Raw genomic sequence first — 17,919 nt, forward strand, 5'->3', positions numbered from 1 at the left:
TGAGAAGCCAACGGGCTGGGGCACCAGCAGACCGTCTCCCGGAGCGAACGAGGCTGACTCAGCCTTACGGAGCTGGGGGCTCCCTGGTTGGCCCCCTTGGTGGCTTTGTGGGCTAGAGCCTCCGGGGTCCCTGCCAAGGGAGAAATTATAGAAGAGCGGCTGCACCTGAGCAGAGAGCAGGCAAACTGAGGACCAAGCAGACAATAGGTATGGGAGGAGGAAAGCCGGGAGGCCACCCTGGAGGAAGCCTCATTTGCCCCTGCACTAGCTCTTTCACTTCCCTTTAGGTCCTGGGCTGAAGCAGGTGCTCCAGCCAAAGTCACAGGCACTGCTCCTCTCCTCCCCGTCTCTACTCCTGCAGGGAGACGTTCCTCTGCCTTCTACGAGTCTTGTCTTAAAATGACGACCTCCGAGTGACCAGCCACCCAGATCTCCTGCTTTGACGACAGCCCGGAGCGGCAAACAGCCCTCCCCGGGGGCGAGGGTACACCCCCTAGAGAGACAGCCTGCCCCCAGCCAGACCTCCCTCACGTCCAGATGCCCTACCCATAACCCCCAGCAAGGGGCAGAACGCCAGAAACACACATTCCCAACTGCTGGGGCCGGCCTCCCTGCAGCCGGGGCCTCCTGGGTCGGCCTCGAGCTCCCGCGAAAGTGGCCTTGACATGTGTGTCCTGCACAGGCACACGTTCCGCTGCCCCATCCGTGGCTGTTTCCCGGGAACCCTCTCCGGCGTAGCTACTGCCCCGGCCCCCGCTCACCCCCATAGGCGAAACACACCGAAAGGCCTGCTCGCCACTGAACACCTCGATGCCTCTGTTAACTTTCCTGGGAAAACCCGCGCCCAGTGTCACCCGGGGGTCCCCAGGCTCTTCCCCCGAAGCCCCCGGCTTGCCTCCCAGACCTGCTCTCAGTGTGCCGATCAGAGGCCTTGAGTCTGCTGTCGGCTGAGCTAGAGGCAGAGGTGCTGTCCGCAGAATAAAAACAAACCGGGTGGCGGGGCTTCCAGCAGCCCCCTGTCTCCAGCTTTAGTTTATCTTGGGCCTGAGACATTCCAAAGGCACGCAGTCCTCTCTGGGCCAGGGAGCGGCCTGGAGGGGCGGCCGGGCGAGCATACGCGCACTTCTCGCCGGCACCCGCACGGATTCCCGGTGCTCGCTCGGGCCGCCCAACGCGGCTCCAAAGCGGCCCGGCCCTCCGCTGCCATCGGACCCTCCAAGGGCACACGCGCCCAAAAGATAACCAGCCCCTCAGACCTCCAGTCGGGGGGGGGGGGGGGGGAGCTGGGATCTGAAAATTCAAAACACGCCTGAGAGCCGCATGTGGTTTTGATTTCCCTGTTACGGTAAAAGCGGGGGGGGGGGGGGGGGGGGGGGAAGACAGCTGAAGACTGGCTCCCACAAGTCACTAAAAGAAAGCTCCCCAGAATAATTCACAATGGCATTTCCCGGCGTTAATTTTAATCGGATGGTTTCATGTCTGATTATCACTCTCCTTCGCGGCTGTAGAGAATGAGCGGCCCAGGAAGTCGCCAGCGCTTGGTAATGAGCTAATAAAACTTTCATCCCCCTAGCCGCAGATCCGAGTGTAGACAGGGGGTGGGGGGTGGGGGGACTTAGCCACACTGGATTTGCCATAACGTCCTGGTTTACGGCCCAGGCTCCAGTGTCCAGCCACACCCGTGAGGACGACTTGACCGCAGGCACCCTCAGCATTGAGTGTGGACCACTGAGCCTCCCCGGTTGTTAAGGGCTGAATGTGGCCCACCCAACCCGGGTCGAAGCTCTACCCCTCGGTGTGATGGCGTTAGGACCTGCGGCCTTGGAAGGTAAGTGAGTTTGATGAGGTCAGGGTGGCGTCTCCGCGAATGGGATCCGTGCCCTTGTAAGAATCACAAGTGTGCCGTTCCCTCCCTGCCCCCTGCCTCCCTCGCATGGACGCAAGGAGAGCTTGGCCGTCGGCGGCCCAGAAGAGGGCCCTCGCCAGAAGCTGACTGTGCCGGCGCCCCGACGGCAGACTCAGCCTCCAACTCTGTGCCAAGTCAGTTTCGGTTGTTTATGGGCCGCCCAGGGGGCGGTACTTCGTTGGAGCAGCCCACACAGACTAAGGCACCAGGCAGGGGGGGGCCCCCAAAAACGTAAGGAAGGGACTGGCCGCCAGTGGGAGGGTGCGGCAACAAGAGAGGGCCTCGGATGTCTATTTGCTATGTAACGAAGGAGAAAGGGAGGCGAGAGGAACTTTGGGGGAAATGACTCCTTGAACAACCCCAGACTAATGGAACTTCCATTCCCGGAAGTCTGTGTGTAGACGTGCATGTTCACGGACACGTGTGTCCTCGGTACCGTGCGGTTAGGAATTAACCTTGGCAGAAGAGAGGTCTGGCCTTTGTCCTCGGCTCCTGGGAGATGACCTCCAAACCCTTGGAATGTCCTGCCTGGTAAGAGTCGTTCGTCTGTTTGCCTGGAGGCCCCGGGCCACACAGCAGATAACCTAACACTGTGCTTTATGGTGGATGCTTTCTTTGGGCCATGGGCGATCAGCTCGACCTCCAGAGAGGCTGCAGACTGAGGTCGGCCCTGAGCACCCAACCCGGTCTACACGAAACAGATCCAATAAAAACACTGGGCACCAAGGCTCAGGAGCGCTTCCCCCGTCGGCAAAATTTTATGTGTGTGTTATCCACGTTGCTGCCGGGGAAAGTCCACGACTCTCGCTGGGAGAGAACGTCTAGGTGCATCGTGCTTGGAAGTGCCTGGGCTCTGCCCCACACACCTCCTCCCTTGGCTGTTTGTTTTAATTTTTTTTAATGTTTGTTTATTGGGGGGGAGGGGCAGAGAGCGAGGGAGACACAGAATCCGAAGCAGGCTCCAGGCTCCGAGCCATCAGCACAGAGCCCGAGGCGGGGCTCGAACCCATGAACCGTGAGATCGTGACCTTAGCCGAAGTCAGACGCTCAACCGACTGAGCCACCCAGGTACCCCTTGTTGCCCTGTTTTTTAAAAGCCACTCAAGGGGCGCTTGGATGGCTCAGTCGGTTGAGCGTCCGACTTCGGCTCAGGTCACGATCTCGCGGTTCGTGAGTTCCAGCCCCGCGTCGGGCTCTGTGCTGATGGCTCGGAGCCGGGAGCCCGCTTCGGATTCTGTGTCTCCCTCTCTCTCTTCCCCTCCCCTGCTCATGCTCTGTCTCTCTCTGTCTCTCAATAATAAACATTTACAAAATTAAAAAATAAATAAATAAATAATAAAAAAAAATAAAAAACAGGGCAACAAGGTGTGGATTAGAGCATGTGAGTCTTAGAAAAGGATTGTGTCAGCTACCTCTTAGGCAGAGATGTGGCCAGTGTGAAACCAGTCATCTTTGTCCAGGGCTTTGGCCAGACTCAGTGCATGGTTATGCAGGTGCAAAGTCAGGAGGCCAAGCTTCCCTTGTGGGGGGCAGGGGGTGGTATCCCGCTACCCTTGGGCACCCCTCCAGAGGGCTCTCAGCCCACTGCTCACTCCACCTTTGCTGCAGCAACCAGCTCTGAGCAGGCTTTAGACTGACCTCAGAGCCCTCGCCCTCAACTTGCTAGTTGAGGGATACCCATGGGATACCCTTGACCAATGGGGTCAGGAGCTAGCGGAGTATTTCCCACTTCGTTCCCTGGGCGTGTAGTTCTAAGACACATTACATAGCATGCTCAGAGAGTCTGCGGGATCGGGCACCTCGCTGCCTTTTGCAGTGGCCGACTCAATAATGCAACTTTGTGCAGACTCCCTATCCTCCCGGGTACTCCCCTGACCCCCACCCTGCTCCTTGAGATCTCATTCCCCACAATGCTAAGACAGTGTCTGCTTAAATTAGCTTCTCCCTGAATGCAAGACTCTGGGCGCCCAGTGGGCCAATTTGCAAGGAACGCAAGGGCCTCTGGGGAAGGAGGGTTCAGAACGCTGATGCCTGTACCCAGAGCTCCAGTGCACCAAGTGTGGGAAATGTGGGAGTCAACTAAGAGATGCCAACGTAGAGTGATTTATAGGAAACCACTCAGATGACCAAATACATATTTCTCAGATACATTTGGCCTTCATGCACGGTTCCTGAAAACCTTTCAGAGCCATAAAGTTGAAATCGGTGATTTGTTATTACTGAAGGTGACTGCCCGAGGGTGGCGCTGGTTAAAGAAAGACCAGTCTTATGATTCTAGGGTTAGAATGGTCAGTGCCCCCCATGTCCGGGGAGGGGAGAAGGGAGAGGGACTGGAGGCTGAATCAGCCAGTAGCCCACGGCTTAGCCAATCATGACTCCGTAGTGAAGCCGCCATCGAAACCCAAGAGGGCAGCTTTGGCCATTTGACTTGGGAGCGTTTCCATGTTTGGGGAGCCCGTATGTTTCCCCATGCCGCCCAGCCAGGCCCAGAACTTCACAAGAACAGAATCTCCCTTGTTCCAGACCTCACCCAATATACTTCTTCATCTGGTTATTGATTCATACCCTCTGTTATGTCCTCTCATAAACTGATGAGCGGAAGCCTTTCCCCGAGTTCCGCATGGCATTCTAGCAAATCTATCTACCATAAGGAGAGGATCATTGGAGCCTCCAATCCGTACGGGCTGGTCAGGAGCACAGGTGCCAGCCTGAGGCTTGCGCCCGGTATCTGAAGTGAAGGATGGGAAGTCTTAGAGGAACGAGCCCCTTAGCCCGTGGACTCTGATGCTACACCTCCAGGTGGACAGTATGAAAATCGAGTTGAATTCTCGGACACCTGCTGGTGTCTGAGAAGGGCTTGGTGTTGGCCTTGGGTCTGAGAATGGAAAAGAGCTGGTGTCTGGGGCGCCTGGGTGACTGAGTCAGTTGAGCGTCTGACTCTTGATTTCGGCTCAGGTCACAATCTCACGGTTCGTGGGTTCGAGCCCCACATTGGGCTCTGGGCTGACGGTGTGGAGCCTGCTTGGGATTCCTTCTCTCCCTCTCTCTCTGCCCCTCCCCTGCTCTTGCTCGAAAAGAAAAGAAAAGAAAAGAAAAGAAAAGAAAAGAAAAGAAAAGAAAAGAAAAGTAAAGAAAAGAGTTGGTGTCAGTGAAAATGCTTTTGTAGTATGACAGGTAGTGAAATATACCAAGGGTCCCTACAGGGAGAGGCCTGGCTGGGGGCGCACAAGGCAGAGGCCGACCGGGGAGGGTTCGTTCTCTAAAACGTTATGAGCCATAAAATAGGACTCCTACAGCACAACTCTGAAATGTAGTGTGCCTGTGTCCCCTGGAGCTGGGACCTACGGCAGAGACAGGAAGATCTCAGGACCAGACCCCCCTGGGAGTGTGTATTAGGGATAATCACTGAGCGAGGAGGTGGAAATTAGCCCTCACCTCGCATACAGCCTTGCAACCAGGCACGGGGCCCCACTGTGGCCTGGACAGGGAGTGGGCAGTGAGGACATCACGAGGAGGGACAAGCAGGGCCAGTCTCCAACAGCAACACCACGTGCAGCCAATGGCAGCGGCCCTGCGTCGACCGCCTAATGTCCGGGTCCCCTTGTCTAGCGTTCACCCAGGACCGGTTGCCTTTGGATTAAACAAATCCCAGGTGTTCCGATCCTGCAAGGGGAGGGGATCATTCAACATGGACGAGGGAAGGAAAAATAAGAAAAAAACAAGAGAGAGAGAGACAAACCATCAGAGACTCCTAAACGCAGAGAACAAACCGAGGGGTGCTGGAAGACAGAGGTGGCTGGGGGGATGGGCTAGCTGGGGGATGGGCGTTGAGGAGGACACTCGTCGGGATGAACACTGGGTGGCGTATGGAAGTGAGGAATCCCTAAATTCTGTTCCTGAAATCAGCATCTCACTATATGTTGTCTAACTTGGATTTAAATTAAAAAAATAAAAATAAGGGACGCCTGGGTGGCTCAGTCGGTTGAGCATCTGACTTCAGCTGAGGTCACGATCTCGCGGTCTGTGAGTTCGAGCCCCACGTTGGGCTCTGTGCTGACAGCTCGGAGCCCGGAGCCTGCTTCAGACTCTGTGTCTCCCTCTCCCTCTGCCCCTCCCCTGCTCACGCTCTGACTCTCTCTGTCTTTTAATAATAACTAAACGTTAAAAAAAATTTTTTTAATCATAAAAAAAATAAAAATAAATAAAGAATTCAACACGGACGAGCCGTGAGAGACATCAAGAAGAAAGCCCAAAAGTGATGTCACCATATTTGGACTTGAAGAAACAAAGAAGGACGCCGACCGAAATCTGGGCAGCAGCTGCGTGGTGGGCAGACGGCCTAGCAGCCGGCCAGTTCTGTGTTCTCCTGCCGGGCCACGGGGTCTGTGGTCACCTGCCTTCCTTACTCACTCTGCGACCAGGCCCGGGGCCGTCAGTCAGGACGCCTTGGGCTGCAAAACAGAAACCACCCCCCACCCCAACTCAAATTGGCTTAAATAACAATGATGCGGCATCTTACAAAATTGAGCCCCACTCCTGCCTGTGCCGCCCCCCTCTCTTCCCCACCCCCAGGCAGGCCTTGCGAGGCCACTACCCCTTGACAAGTGCACGGGAGGAAGAGGCCGCCTTCTTCCCTGGAGGCTCCTTGAGAGACCAAACAAACCTTTCTTCCCAGAAACCTCCCCCGGGAAGCCCCTCGTGTCTTCTTGCCGCAAAGCCAGACACAGGCAGGGACGCTGGGCGACATGACCAGGCCTGTGTAGGGGAATTGGGGCTGTCTGGGGCCAGGGCACATCACCTTCACTTCACTCATGTGGGAGCAGGGGATGGGGGTAATACCTGAGCACGGGTAAGGTTCCGTTAGCGAAAGAGAAGGGAGAAACGTCCCGGCAGATCACCTTCAGTGCCCACTGCTGAGACAGGAGTCGAGGGCACGGTGGGAGTGTCCTAGACTCGCTGTAACAAAATACCGCAAACTGGGGGCTTAAAACAAGAGAAATATAGTCTCTCGGGGTTCTGGAAGCCAGAAGTCCAAAAATCACAGGGTCAGCTGGGCCGTGCTCCCCGCTGGAGGTTCCAGAAGAAGATCTTCCCTTTCCTCTTCCAGCCTCGGGGGATGGCTGGCCATCCTTGGTGTCCCTTGGCTTGTCGAGGAATCGTTCCAGTCTCTGCCTCTGTCTCCGCTGAGCCTTCTCCCCCGCGGGTCCGTGTCCCTGCTCCAAACATGCCCCCGGATTCGGGGCCCACCCTAATGCAGTTTGACCTCATCTTGACTTGATTACACATGCAAAGCCCCTACTTCCAAATAAAGTCACATGCGCAGTTTTGGGAGGATCCCTATTCAACCCACTACAAACCCCAAGTGAAAGAAGGGGTCCTCTGAACCCCGTGCCCAGAGCCGGCCTGGTTTCTAGTCGGGGCTGTCATGTGGAAAGTAAAAAGTGGGCCTGGGGGCGCCTGGGTGGCGCAGTCGGTTAAGCGTCCGACTTCAGCCAGGTCACGATCTCGCGGTCCGTGAGTTCGAGCCCCGCGTCAGGCCCTGGGCTGAGGGCTCAGAGCCTGAGCCTGTTTCCGATTCTGTGTCTCCCTCTCTCTCTGCCCCTCCCCTGTTCATGCTCTGTCTCTCTCTGTCCCAAAAATAAATAAACGTTGAAAAAAATAAAATAAAATTAAATTAAAAAAAAAAAAAAAAGTGGGCCTGGTTCTTCGGTCTCCTGGGCAGGCCTGGCCCACCCGCGTAAAGGGTGAGGAGCGCAGGGCCCGTTCTCCTCCCTCCCTGCTTGCGGATTTGCTGAGCACCGCCTGCTGCTGGAACCCGACGCGGCGCGCGAGGCTGGCCACTGTGCATCCTGTCCGCTCGGGGGCGGGTGGGCGTGGCGTCACATTCCTCCCGACTCCGGTGCCCGGCCTTCACCTGCTGTCCGGCTGCCATCAGGTGAATCCTCACGCCCTGGAATTGGAGGAAGCGGCAGAAGCCCTCTCGAGGCCAAGCGGTAAGGCAGGCACGGTCGAGGTAGAAAGCTCTCGATCGTTCCATTCTACAGATGTTTTCCCGTCTCTGCCCAGGTTCCAGATCTATTAACTGGTTACTCCGCTTTGCTCCCTCCGTCTCTTTGTCTCCGAAGGAAGGGACCTGTACAGCAGGATACGGGGCGGGTAAGCGGCCTGCTGTCAGGCCTAATGCTCAGTCCTTGGCGCTCAGTCCTGTTCATGGTGACTAGTAAGTCTGTTGCACGGAGCGGGAACCGACAAGGCAGCCAGAGCTCGCACGGGTTTGACATCAAAGCATGGCCTGTCTCAGGGAGAGCTACGTTCTGAATGAACAAGGACTTGAACTGGTGCCATTTCCAGCGGTCAGGGGGGCTCGAGCAGAGGCAGCTGCCCTCTGGCTGGTACCAGGAGACTGAGGGGCTAGGCCCAAAGGGAGCCCTGAAGGGCGGGAACTCCCAGTCTGGGCTCCAGGGGCCATCACAGCTCAGCACGGAGAGCCCAGGGCTTGACGGCATATGTCACTTGAAGCCCCGCCTCTGACGGGGTGAGACTGCTGGGACAACCCTTTCCTGGCCAGAAAGGCCCGGACACTGAGGGTAGAGCCCAGGGCCAGCTTCAACAGCTCCGGCAGGGAGATAAGGGATCCCCTCACCCCACCCCATGCCTTAACTGCTCCTCCCACTGTGGCTGGTTAAGTTCGGTGCCAGACGCTTAGAAGCTGGTATACGGGACAGGAGTCCAGGCCTGGAACCGCCCAAGGCAGTAAGGAAGAAAAAGGGCCAAGGTGTGCAAGAGGGTCAGGGCAGGACTCTGAGCAAAGATCTGGCTAGAGAAACAAGCATCATCATTGCCGTTATCATAATCACCATCACCACCACCGCCACTCTCATCATCATCACCACCATTATCATCATCCTCATCTACGATTATTTAATTTTTTATCAAGGATTAGGCCCTGTCCTTTGCATCTATTATTTCATCTAATCCCCCGAACAGCTCTGTGAGGTCAGCTTTATCACCCCCCCTTTAACTGACAAGGAAACGAAGGCCCAAAGGCGGTAAGTAAATCAACTTTCCCAAGTCACCAGGCAACGAGGAACAGTCCAGAACCTGAAGCCCGACTCCAGAGCATCTGGTCTGAACCATTATGCCTTAATGCCATCTGAAGACCCATCAGTAACTACAGGAGCAGATGGGTCAGAAACCGATGATTGCTCAAAAGATTCCAGAAGCGTCTGTGGCTCTTCTTGGCTGCACGTTGCTTCCTACGGTGGGGGGGCCTCAGGTTGGTGCAGGGGCTCTGTTTCTGGGTGACGGGCACACAGAAGAGGTAGTACACGTGCTTTACATGTCCCCCAAGTAAAACGAGGCCACTTTGAGCCCCATCTCGGCACCACCAACGTGGACCCGAGCAAAATGGAAAGGTACCTCCAAGAAGCCGCAAACAGGAATGAAGGTCTTGGTTGAATGTCTTGCCTTGAGAGGGAATTAAATGACAAGACACTCAAGATCTCTCTAAAACATTCTCTACTCTCCAGTCTCTTGCTCAGTGGCCTTTCCCGCCCTGCTTCGTGCCGTCCTGCTCTCCACACTCCACTTCCTGGTTCCTGGGTCTGATCTTCTGTCTACCTCTGGGGTCACTCATCAGCCCCCTTGCCTTGGCTTCTTCTGCAACCTCTGGAACTTTCACCTCGTTTTCCAGGGGGAGGACCAGGAGGCAAGTGCCGCAAGGCCAGGCTGCTGGCTAGAAGGTGGTGGGGAAGGTTGTGAATATCACGTCCTTCGGCATCTCAACCAGAGGAGGGAACGGAGCTCTGAGAGGTCAAGGGCGGCTCGAAGGAGCAAAGTTGGGACCTTGGCCAAATTTGAAGCACCAGCAATGTCCCCTCTCCAGGCCTTGGCTTCCCTGAGAACACGGGGGGAGTCCAGGTGGCCTTCGAGTTCCTCTCCTGGTAACTCAGGCATGGGGGACAGTGGCGGGGCTAACGTGGCCTTGGGTTCTGGCCCCGACTCCGCACTCCGGAAAGCCCGGTTCCCTCCTGGCCTCAGACCTCCTTCTGTGCGGGGGTTGGGGGAGCAGATGCTGAACTGCAAGCCGGGGTGCCTCCCTTCTCACTCTGGTACCAAGAATCTTCTCTGGCGTTCTAACGTTGTGGTCCCTGCATCCCACCTTCTATCAGCCAACATGCTTCTCCAGCACTGAGCCCTGTTGGAAGGGAAAACCCAGACTCTAAAACCCTGGCATTGTGGGGACTGACTATGAGGGATTTGAGGTCATTGTGTACGTCTTAAAGAAAGAACTCCCCTTTCCCCGCCTCCTGACAATTCCTTGAAGCTAAAATTCACACCGGAGGAGAAAGTTTTCTCCTCTGAGCCTCCTGACTGCTTGTCTGGGAAGGGAAACAAGCTTTTTAAAAGAAAAAGCCTCAGGCAACACTTTTTACTTTGCAGGGCTCTGTTTTGAACATGCAGGTTTTAATCTTTCTAAAGGTAAACCTCAGATTTCAGAAAAGATGAGGGAAGATAGAACCCTAAGAGGGATGGGCCAAGTACAAATGTGCCCTGCGCCCACAGCCATCAGTCTTGGATCCTGGACCCGCCCGCCCCCTTGCATTTCTGCAGCCGGATGGGGAGGGGGGGGGCTGCTGAGGGGGTGGGGGGGACGCTTTGCCTTCCTTTTCATGGAATTAAGATTTCATTGCTCCTAGCTCAAAGAAGTGTAAACGCAAAAATACCACCAAGAAAATGAGTCTCCAGAAACATCTCAGTTCTTATGAGAGGTTTATATGTACCACCAATACCCACCCTCCACCATTCCCGCAGCCAGGTCTGTGTTTCTAACACTTTTATGTACACACGAATCACTTGGAGGTCTTTTCTAAATGTATATTCTGATTCGGTAGGTCTGGGGCCGGGCCGCGGCATCTGTATTTCTAACACGCTCCTGGGGGATACCAAAGGTGCGGATCTGGGATCACGCTTTGAGTAGCAAGGCCTCAGACAACACCAAGTATTTCGTGGGGCGCCTGGGTGGCTCAGTCGGGAAGCACGAAACTCTTGATTCCGGCTCAGGTCATGATCTCACGGTTCGTGGGTTCGAGCCCCACAGGGGGCTCGGTGCTGACTTCGTGGAGCTTGCTTGGGATTCTCTCTCGCTCCCTCTCTGCCCTTTCCCGACTTGCACGCACTCACTCTCTCACTCCCTCTCCCTCTCTCTCTCAAAATACATACGTAAACTTAAAAAAAAAATTTAAGTCCTTCGTCATGTCACACAGCCAGAGACCACAAGTGGAGAGATGCAGCTCAGTCGTGTCAACACGCTTGGTCAGTGTCAGCGATTCTCCTGACCCCAAGATGGCTGCAAATGGCATGTCCTCACATGAGTGATCCCCGACAGGAGGCAGAAAGGGGCTCTTTTCCAGCATCTGTTCTTTTTACTAGGAAGGGAACAACTGCCCCCAAACAATCTGCCTCCCAGGGGGAAATGTCCCCAAATATCTCCCTGGCCAGCACTCTGTCTGGTGGCCACGTGGGCCATAGGGGAGCCTGGGAGAATGTGCGTCTGGCAAAAGGGAAAGCAGTTAGCACGGCAGACGCTTCAGAAGGCAAGAAAGGGGAATCGCTACCGGCTGACGGACCAGCCGTGTCTGCCATCGTCAACTTGCAAGCGATCGATGGCATCCCTCTCTTCTCTGTCTCCTGGGGGCCAGTGGAAACTCAGGGGGGGTCGTGCCAGATTTCAACACAGTACAGGTGGTGGCCACGGGAGGCAGCACTCATCTGGGACGCGGGTGCGACACAGCCCAGGGGACCCTCGCTGGGGGACACAGGTGGGACACAGCCCAGGTGTCCCCATAGCCCAGCCAGAGCACCAGCACGGCCAGCCCCTCTCATCAGACAGCCCGGAGCCAGTGCAGACGGCACACCCGGCTCCCTTTCTCCCTCTTCTCTGGGAGCAAACACATCATGTTTCCTGGTATCCTGGATACCACATCAGGGACGTAAAGCTGAGAAGCGTATCCGCCTCGCCAACTGTGAGCGGTGCCAGTCAAACTCGTCCTGCAGACCCACAGAGCACTAAGTGTTGGGAACCAAGGTGTCATGTTTTCCAGAAGCAATAGGCCGTCCCTCGGAAACAAGGGTTACCATGGCGATGTGCTCTACCTGGGCCTGCCTCGGGGAAGGTCGGAAACAGGACCCACGTATTCAAGCCGAACCCAGAAAGCGGCACGGAGCAGGGCCCTGGGGGCAGAGGGCAAGGCAGGTTCAAGAAGTCTCCCCTCTCGGTGGCTCCAGTGGGTTTGGACCTGCTGGGTCACACGCTAGCTCTTGGTGAGGCAAAGCAGAAGGGGCCCGGTTCCGGAGTCAGACCTGGATTCCAATCCTGCCTTGGCCAATGACCTGTGTGTAGGCTCAAACAAGTCAGCTTTTCTCCTCCACTTTGAGCATATAAAGCCAGGGCGCCCGGGTGGCTCAGTCCATTAAGCATCCGGCTCTTGATTTCGACTCGGGTCTTGATCTCCCAGTTTGTGGGATCAAGCCCCGTGTCGGGCTCTGTGCTGAGTGTGGAGCCTGCTTGGGATTCTCCCTCTCTCTCTCTCTCTCTCTCTCTGCCCCTCCCCTGAGCGCTCCCTCTCCCTCTCAGAATAAATAAGACTTTACAAAAAAGATGGGGGGTAGGAATTTAAGAAAAAAAAAAAGCCGACACAGAATTTTGGGAGGTGGGATGGGAGGCACAAGGGCACTTCTGTCCAGGAGGTGAGGGCGCTGTGGATGTGGAAGCCACAGTGCGGAAAAGCCTGCATTGGCCCCTGATGGGTCTCTTGTCTCCGTGGTGAGCGTCTCATTTCCTGGGGGTCCCATAACGAAGTACCTCACAGTGGGGGGCTTCAACGACACATGCGCTGTGTCACGGATCCAGAGGACAGAAGCCCAGAATGGAGCGTCGGCAGGGCGGGCTCCAGCTGAAGGCTCTGGAGGAGCACCCCGTTGCCTGTTTCAGCCTCTGGTGGCTGTTGACAATTGTCCTGCCCCTCGGCTGGCAGCCGGACCCCACCGTCACACGGCATTCCCCTCCTGCCTGAGCTTCCGCGTCTCTTCCCCGCTCCTTATAAGGACACCAGTCATATCGGATTAAGGGCCCTCCCGACTCATCAAAACATGGCCTCATCGAAATGATATCTGCAACAACCTTATTTCAAATGTTGTCACATTCTGAGGTAGTAGGGGTCAGGGCCTCAACATATCTTTCTGGAAGACACATTTCAAACTGTAACTGAGTAATTTTAAGGCATCGTTTTAATGTTTAACCCAACACGGATAAATGACGGCTCACAAGGTAGACCTTCATGAGGGCGTCAGGGAAATTTGCAAGAATTTGAAATAGACCGAAAAGGTTACTGGCTCCCAGCCTAGCCCGCCCCTCCAGGGTCATCTGGTTTGGGGGGGGGGGGGGTCTGCCCCTCTCATTGTCTTTGAGCCAGTAGGCTATGCTGTAGGTTATAGAACACCTAGAACAATGCAAATGATTCTTGTCCATAGTGAGAATGCAATTGATGATTGCCCCGCGGATATTGACTAGTTTCGCATTTTCTGCATTCACTTGGGCTTTCCTGATTACCTCTGTATTTGTGTGTTCCTTGGAGTTTCCTTTGAACTGATGTAACATACTGTTGGTTTGCTCATTAAAGGATGAGTTCAACTTGCTTGTGTCCGTTTCGTACTTTCCGAGACTCGTGATTTTAACATTTACTGAATGTTACACAGAGTACATCATTTGACCGTACAAGTTCAATGCACAATATACAAGTGGGGCAATGTATGATCACAAACGATGACAGCAACAACGACGATATCAGCCTGTGACACCCCGGGGATCTCTGTGGACTCAAGCATGATCTCGGAAATGATCAGCAAGAGACCAATCCTCAGGGGGCCAGCAGGCTGCAAGGAAGGCCAGACGCTCCCTTGGGCTGCATTGCATGTCTGCGAAGTGCAGAGAAAAATAACAAGCAGGATCATAAAAACGTCACCGCTGGCCGTATGGTCGGGGCACGCGTGTGCCAATGGGCTGAAGCCAGGTTGCCGAGACACTGCTGACAGCCCCAGTGAGTGGAGGTCCTGGACCAAGGCCATGGTGGGGCTGTCCAGCGTGGTTACTCCGCCTGCACAGACAAGCACAGCCTGCCTTGGTCCTGGAGGGAGGAGGAGACAGAGTCCCTGCTGTCCCACGGAGAAGAGTCAATGCCATCCGTGACTCTAAGAAGGCATTTCTGAATCCAGAGCTGAGGCCGGGGCAGGTCCTTTCTGAGATTCTATTTAAAGAAGCCCGTGATCTTGGCCACCTGCTGCTGCTTCCAAGCTGGGGCCATCCGCAACACTCCACAGCTTGGCACAGGATATGGGAGCCCTGCAAGGTTAAAATGTCAGGAACCCTTCATCCACGACGTTGTACAAAGAGCCCAGGCTTGGGCTTGAGGCAGACCTGGGTTCGAATCCCAGCTGTCTTTTCTGCCTGCTGTGTGACCTCCAGAGAGGTGCCTAATTCGATTTCTTCAGTCCATACAAGGAGAATAACAACAGTGTATACCTAGTGAGCTGGGCGGCGGGGGGGGGGGGGGGGGGAGTACCTGAGCACATAGGCAGTATGCTGAAAACAGCCCCCCGTACGGCAGTCTACCCCAAATCTGGCTCCCCTCCTCCTTCGGGTAGATGGAAACAGGAGGTCTGATGCAGGCTCTCAAGGCATGAAACAAACCCTACCGTGTTTTGCTTCCGGGTCTGACAGACTCACTCATTTCTGCTCTCCAGGTCTTTGAAATAAAGGGACTGAACCAGGTATGGATCCCAAGCATTCGGCATTGCCACAGTGCAGGACTCGGGAAAACAGAGCCGCTTTCCTAAAACACGACTGCAAAGTTTCAGCAAAACGCTGCTCACGCTCTCTCTTCTTCTTGACCCTCTTCAGATGGATGCTTTGTGGCTGGACAAGAATTTCTGGATGGGGCAGAGCAAATCTGGGGATGACTCCTCAGAGTTATTGGCGGAATTTTCTAACCGCCCTCCCCGGCTCCCCCCCTGGAAAACAGAATCTCTGCCGCATTTCCAACATCCGGCGTCCTAAGGGAAGAAATGACAATACTTCTTTGAATCGTTAAGATGGTTGACCCTTCTCAGGCCCGAGTTGTAAGCCCTGCAGAGCAGGTGTGTGGCGATCGCAGCCCTAGAAGCAGGCCCCCCGCAGGTCGGTGTGGGCAGCTGGGCTCATTATGTAAGGTGCTGGAATCCTGTGGCCTGGAAAGCTCCCTGGGTCCATGAAGGAATTAGCCTCCCGTTCTGGCCAAGTGATTAATATTAAGTGAAAAACATTGCTGAGAATCAAAGGGGGCCAGGGTCGGACGTGTCCTGAAATGACTCCCAGGCTGCCGGACCAGTAGCTTCGCCCCGCGCTTCTGGCAGCAGCATCGACTTCGGGAAGGGCCCAGGGGTGCAGTTCCTTTCCCTCGCCTACAAAGACCACGATTTTTCTGAAAGTCATTTCCCCCCTTGACGACTATTCCAGGAATGTAAGGAGAGTTCATATTTTCTTCTAAAAGTCCGCCTCCAGGCTTGGAGCTGTGCTGATGTATATTCATCAGCAGCGACGCAGAGTCAACAAGAAGCTGCTGACGGGCAAATCCAAGAGCACCAAAGAGAGGTCTTTGAAGGGCTCCCCACCCCTCCTACGCCCCCAGAAGGTCCCGCTCAGGAACTGTCTCAAGTGCGTTTGCAATGATTCCATTAATTGTGACCCACGTGTCTCCCTGCCTCGTTGGAGCTGGCTAAGATCTGCACGGACCCTTCTCCAGGGTCCGTGGAAGTCCGTCCACGTTTCTGGCAGAGCAGGGAAGGGCTTATGTTCATGTCCCCAAGGTCACCCCTGGCCCCTGGTGTGGCTTGTGCCCCCTCTCACCTCCTCCTGCGCACACTGTGGGTTGCTCATGGAGCCCACTCGACCCGGACTTTGCCTTTTCGACACACGCACACAGGCACACGCATGCAAATGCACACGCACACGCACATACCACTCCCACCCACCCACACATACCACTCTCGTGGGGCATCTGTGTGTATACAGGTTTTGAACACGGTAATCGGCGGCAGCGAGGGGGTCCCGGGGCAGAGCGCTCTCTGCTCAGGACAGGATGCCTTCCTTTGGGCACACGGACTACCTTTCCCGGCTTCCCTTGCGGTTGGGCTTGGCCATGTGACTTGAGTTCTAGCCAATGGGAGGGGAGCGGGGGCGGGGGGACCCGCCACCCTCTCCGCATATAATAGAAAAGTCCTCAGCATCAAGAAGGAGCAAACTATTGACCCAGACTGTGTCAGGATGAGCCTCAGACACGTTATGCGCCGTGAAAGACGCCAGACACGAGAGACCACACGTTGTATGATTTTATTCACAGCAAATGTTCAGAATAGGCAAATCCGTAGAGATGAAAAGTAAATTAGGCATTACGTAGGGAGTAGAAACAGGAAATGGGCACACAGGATCTTATGGGGGGGGGGGGGCTGTGATGAAAATGTTCTAAAGTTACTGAAAATTACCGAATTGTACATCTGAAATGGGCAAATTGTATGATATGTGAGCCATATCTCGATTAACTTATTTAAAAATAAATAAATAAAAGAAATGAGCATGCCATTTATTTCCAGGACTGATACGGTTTTTATTCTATTTTATTTTATGTTTTGTGTTGTTTAAAGATTTTCTTTCCCATCACCTACCTACTGTAGTGAATCTCCTCTTTTTAAAAAAAAAAATTTTTTTTTTATTTGTTTTTGAGAGAGAGAGAGAGTGCGAGTGTGCAAGAGGAGGAGGGAGTGGGGGGGATGGGGGGCGGGGAGAGCAGAGAGGGGGGCGCACGCAGAGGAGGGGAGGGGGGGCAGAGAGAAAGGGAGAGGGAGGATCTGAAGGGGCCCAGGCCGGACAGGGGGCTCGAACTCACAAACCACAAGATCACGACCTGAGCCGAAGGCGCCCTCCCGAGACTGACCTGTCAGAACCCCACACAGGTTCTGCTCCAGCTTCCCTCCCTTCACGCTGACGGAGGCAGGCGAGGATGGAGAGGGGCACAGGGCCCCGAGTGACTCCGAGGCAGACAGCCAACCCCCAGGCTGCTCTGTGAGCAGGACCTGAACGGCGCCGTGTTGAAACACGACTTGTTTGGATTTCGGTTTGTCAGCGGCCAGCTCACACGAAGTTGCTTCTGTGCAGAGTTCTATTTGAATCGCGTTCTGGGTCTTTCTCCGGCCATGCCACCGCTGGAACCATTCCTTCTCCAGAAACTCTCTCATCTCCCCCATGTGTCACTGGGTCCTCTCTTCCCTCCCCCGATCCTTCCTCCCTCTGCCTCACCCCTGCCTCTAGGAACTCCAGAATCTCCTCTCTCTTCGTTATGCAGAGCGCAGAAGTCAGGAGACGACCCAGCAGGCCGGATTTAGCAGTGGGAGAGAGAAAGGAGGTGAGGGGATTGCAACCCTTGCGTGTTGGGGGTGGGGAGCTGAGCCACGGGGTGGGGGTCAGCCTCCAGCAAACTCTGCTGGAGGCACCTGGCCCCGGCTGAGGCCACAGAGCCGCAAGCACCAGGCGGGGAAAGGACGGAAGCAGACGCGGGGCTGGGCGCCCGCAAGCACCCAAGTTTTTCCTCTTCTCCAGAACCAAGGCGGCGCGAGGGCTGTCGCATCAGACGCCTTCTTTAGGTCATAAAAGAGAAAAAGGCGTTGGCTCCCGGCTCGGAAGAGACAGTGAAACGCGGAAGTCCCTCGAAGGGTGCCTATGATCGGCAACCAAAAAGTAATTTTTCAAGCATCACCGAAACTGGGGAGGAGAAAATCCTGGAAAGTGTCGGTGGCGGAAGCAGTGACAATCGGAGGCTAATTTTACACGCCCGTAGTTATTCGCTGAAGGTGTTGACAGCGGCTGGGGCGTTTTCTGCCTTGGGCGCACTGATGCTGTCCGGCTCCAAGCCCTGCAGAACGCA

This window comes from Leopardus geoffroyi, chromosome D2, assembly GCF_018350155.1.
Source record: "Leopardus geoffroyi isolate Oge1 chromosome D2, O.geoffroyi_Oge1_pat1.0, whole genome shotgun sequence".
NCBI classification, from domain to species: domain Eukaryota; kingdom Metazoa; phylum Chordata; class Mammalia; order Carnivora; family Felidae; genus Leopardus; species Leopardus geoffroyi.